The sequence below is a fragment of the Triticum urartu genome, chromosome 2, assembly GCF_003073215.2.
Source record: "Triticum urartu cultivar G1812 chromosome 2, Tu2.1, whole genome shotgun sequence".
Lineage (NCBI taxonomy): Eukaryota > Viridiplantae > Streptophyta > Magnoliopsida > Poales > Poaceae > Triticum > Triticum urartu.
In genome coordinates this window covers 716,355,758-716,360,929 of record NC_053023.1, presented here as the reverse complement: position 1 = coordinate 716,360,929, position 5,172 = coordinate 716,355,758, and positions in this window count along the sequence as shown.

The window sequence follows — 5,172 nt, the reverse complement described above, 5'->3', positions numbered from 1 at the left end:
TTATTTCAGGAAAGCTCAATGATTGGCATGGCATGGATATGAAAGTGGAACCCTCAAAATGCTAAGGACAATGGATTGGCTCAAGCTCAAAAGCTCAAGACTCTTCATTTTATATTTTAGTGATCCAAGATCACATTGAGTCCATAGGAAAAGCCAATACTATTAAGGAGGGATGAGGTGTTGCTTAATGAGCCTCTTGCTTCATGTGCTTAATGATATGCTCCAAAACCCTCAACTACTTTCCCATATCCACATATGACCTAAACTCCAAGCCAAACTCGGTCCTACCGATTCTTCCTATCCGGCGCCACCGAGTTTCACTTGTCATTAGCCACTGCCAAACCCTAGCAATTCGGTCCTACCGATAGGATCTCGGTCTCACCGAGATGGGGTTGCAAACTCTCTGTTTCCCTTTCGTAACTTTTCGGTCCCACCGAAAGAGCGAATCGGTCCCACCGAGATTGCAATGTAAACTCAGTGTTTCCCCTTTGTAACTTTTCGGTCTCACCGAGTTCCACTCGGTCTCACCGAAAGAGCAAATCGGTCCCACCGAGTTTGCCTGACCAACTCTCTGGTTAGCTAATTACCAAATTCGGTCTCACCGAGTTTGTGTAATCGGTCTCACCGAGATTACGTTATGCCCAAACCCTAACCATATCGGTCCTACCGAGTTGCATGTCAGTCCCACCGAAAATCACTAACGGTCACTAGGTTTACATTTTCGGTCCGACCGAGTTTATTGATTCGGTCCCACCGAGATTGGAAAACTGTGTAACGGTTGGATTTTGTGTGGAGGCTATATATACCCCTCCACCTCTTCTCATTCGAGAGAGAGCCATCAGAACACACACATCATTCCAACTCATATGTTCTGAGAAAGAACCACCTACTCATGTGTTGAGACCAAGACATTCCATTCCTACCATATGAATCTTGATCTCTAGCCTTCCCAAGTTGCTTTCCACTCAAATCTTCTTCCAAAATCCAAATCCTATGAGAGAGAGTTGAGTGTTGGGGAGACTATCATTTGAAGCACAAGAGCAAGGAGTTCATTACCTACACACCATTTGTTACTTCTTGGAGAGTGGTGTCTCCTAGATTGGCTAGGTGTCACTTGGGAGCCTCCGACAAGATTGTGGAGTTGAACCAAGGAGTTTGTAAGGGCAAGGAGATCGCCTACTTCGTGAAGATCTACCGCTAGTGAGGCAAGTCCTGTGTGGGCGATGGCCATGGTGGGATAGACAAGGTTGCTTCTTCGTGGACCCTTTGTGGGTGGTTGCTTCTTCGTGGACCCTTCGTGGGTGGAGCCCTGTGGACTCGCGCAACCGTTACCCTTGGGTGGAGCCCTGTGTGGACTCGCGCAACCGTTACCCTTCGTGGGTTGAAGTCTCCATCAACGTGGATGTAGGATAGCACCACCTATCCGAACCACGGGAAAAACATCCGTGTCTCCAATTGCGTTTGAATTCTCCAAACCCTTCCCTTTACATTCTTGCAAGTTGCATGCTTTACTTTCCGCTGCCAATATACTCTTTGCATGCTTGCTTGAATTATGTGATGATTGCTTGACTTGTCCTAAATAGCTAAAATCTGCCAAGAACTAAAATTGGGAAAAGGTTAAGTTTTTATTTGGTCAAGTAGTCTAATCACCCCCCCTCTAGACATACTTTCGATCCTACAAGTGGTATCAGAGCTTTGGTCTCCATTTGCTTGATCTCCATAGCTTTTGGTGGTCATAGCCTTGGTTTCACAACCTAGGAGAGTATGGCGTCTAGCGAGGGAAATTATCACCGTAGAGGTCCTTACTTTGATGGTACTAATTTTGCTAGTTGGAAGCATAAAATGAAAATGCATATTCTTGGACATAACCCCGCCGTTTGGGCTATTGTGTGTGTTGGTTTGCAAGGTGACTTCTTTGATGGGAGAGAACCGAACCGTGAAGCTACCGCGGATGAGTTGAAGATGTTGCAATACAATGCTCAAGCTTGTGATATTCTCTTCAACGGATTGTGCCCCGAAGAATTCAACAAAATCAGCCGCCTTGAGAATGCAAAGGAAATTTGGGACACTTTGATTGATATGCACGAAGGTACCGACTCCGTCAAGGAATCCAAGTTGGATGTGCTTCAAAGCCAACTTGACAAGTTCAAGATGAAGGATGGTGAAGGTGTCGCTGAAATGTACTCTAGGCTTGCTCTCATCACAAATGAGATTGCCGGCTTAGGAAGTGAAGAGATGACCGATAGATTCATCATCAAGAAGATTCTAAGAGCCTTGGATGGAAAATATGATACCGTGTGCACATTGATCCAAATGATGCCCAATTACAAAGATCTCAAGCCAACGGAGGTGATTGGAAGAATTGTTGCTCATGAGATGTCACTTAAGGATAAAGAGAACTTCACAACAAATCAAGTGGTGCCTATAAAGCCTCATGTGAAGCCCCTACATCATCAAGTGAGAAACAAAACTTCAATGAAGAATTGAGCTTAATGGTGAAGAACTTCAACAAGTTCTACAAGAGTAGAAGCAAAGATAGAAGCTCAAGTCAAGGTCCTACAATGACAAAAGATCTTCTAGTCGAGAGCGAAACTGCTACAATTGTGGAAGACCCGGACACTATTCCAATGAGTGTACGGCTCCCTACAAGAGAAGAGAAGATTCTCCAAAAGAAGAAGCAAAGAATCACCACCAAGAGAGAGAAGGAGTAGAGATGATCGTTATGAACGAAGATACTCACGGAGAAGCAAGGATTCGGAAAGGAAGGAAAAATCATCAAGGAGCTACACAAAACGAAGACATCAAGCTCATGTTGGTGAATGGGTATCCGGCTCCGACTCTGACAGCCACTCCGAGAGAAGTTATTACTCCGACTCCGAAGATACTCAAGATGAAGGTGTTGCCGGTCTAGCACTTGTGTCAACCAACTCCTACGACATATTTGACTCACCAAATGAAGGAATTGGAAGATGCTTCATGGCCAAAGGTCCTAAGGTAACACACCCCGAGTATGTTGATTTCAATAGTGATGAAGATGACTTGTTAGGTGATGATTTGCTTGTGACAACTCTAGTGATGAATACTATGATGAAATGTCAATTAAACATGCTAATCAAGATAAAACGAATGACAATGATAAGGAGAAGATTGAGGCCCTAACTAAAGAACTAAACACTCTTAAGTTAGCTCATGAAACCATCTTCGAAGATCATCGAGAACTTTTAAGAGCTCATGAGAAATTACGCTTTGAGAAGCTCAATCTTGAGCAAGAGCATGAGTTCTTAAAAGCAATCAATGATGATCTCCGCAAGAAAAGTTCTTCTTACATTGCCAAGCGTTTACTCTTATCTACTTACATGCCTCAAGTCAAGTCTAGTAACAAGAAAGATTCTTCCTCTAGCAGTAACAATGATCATGTTAAATCCAATATTGTTGCTTCTAGTAGTTCTCTTGATTCCACTAATGATTCTCTTAGCCAAGTTACACTTGAGCAAGAAAATAGCTTATTGAAGGGAATTATAGAGAAAGGAGTGTACAAAAGCCTTGCCGGGAGTAAGCAATTCGAGGAAATTGTGCGCAAGCAAGGAATGCACCGGAAGAATCAAGGTGTTGGTTTTGAACGAAAGTTCAATGCCAATGGAGTTGAGTGGGAAGAAGATCAATACCCCAAGACAAAGTTTGTCCCTCAACAAGAGAAGTATGTACTTCTTTCAAGGGGACACAAGCTCAAGATGATCTTCCACCACAAGACTACAAGCAAAAAAGGCAAGGACAAGCTTCAAGAGGAAATTGATGCATTTGAAAGAAGCTCCTAAAGACCTTAGTCAAGTGGATTCCCAAGACTACTTCAAGTTCCACTTCATCAAGTACGACTACAACTCCAAGGATTCCCATCAAGATGATGTGGATCCAAAAGAAGAAGAACTAGAGAGTTCTTGAGGGTGACTCCGCCAACATACTTCACTCTTATCATTTTGGCAAGAACAAGTGCAATCAACTTCCACATCTTGCACTAGTTCAAGGAGTCACAAACCCTCTTGTTGGTAAGACAAGGGACAAGGTAACCTAAAAGTTTTCATGGACATCATCTTTTGTGTGCATCACTCTATGTCTATGGATATCCTTGTTTGTTCCTTGTGGGACTAACCCATGTAGGTATTGAAAGTGCAATTCACTCAAATGGATAGCTCCAAGTGATCTACATCAACATTGAGCATCCACATCTTCAACATCTACAGAAGTCATCATCGACAAAACCCAAGGTTAGTTCATCCCTCTTAGGGGGGATATCACATCTAGGGGGAGCTTTACTCTAAGACTTGAGCTAAAGCAACTCTAAAGATGTGAACAAAACAGTGCTTTATGTAAAAGTGGTAACCCCACTTGAGCTTAAACGATGAGTATGACCTACGAGCAAGTGTTCTCACTTTACTCCTAAGTCAATATACTCATATATAGATGACCTAGTCATCGCAAATTGCTTGATAGATGCTAGAATTGGTTGTGCATACTTTGCCACATATTTCATTTGCTATCTTATTGTGTGAGCATGCTGATTGCATACTTTACTCATTCGAGGACATCCACTTGTTGTTTTGATTTTTTGGCTTTATCTTCTTTTGCCAAGTGGATGGACAGGAATGCCTAAGAACCTCCTCTAGCTATCTATTCTTTTCTCGTCTCAAACTCTATTCATGCTACATCACCAAATTTGATCAAGTCAGATTCGAACCACTCTGTGTGAGGAGCGCTCGGAGTCCCCGATTCGTCATAGACTTAAACTTCCAAAACCTCTTTATGATTCTCGGTCTGACCGATACTCCACTTTCGGTCCTACCGAGATCATTAAGTTGATCTAGGTTTTCGATCTCGGTGCAACCGATTTGAACCTTTCGGTCACACCGAGTTTCAGTAACTGCACGCAGTTATGAATCTCGGTGCCACCGAGTCGTTCCACTCGGTCACACCGACAGGGTCGGGCTATATATAGTCACGGGCAAAATTTGGAAATTTCTCCGAACCCCTTCGCCCGCGTGATAGCCTGCTCTGCCCTCGTGGTCTCCGGATCGTCTTCTCGCCGCCAGCAGCCTCCAGTCGCTGGTCTCCGTCGCCGTCAACGGGAATTCTGCCCCGCCGTTGCCGCCGTAGCAAGTCCCCGCCGAATCTCTCTCT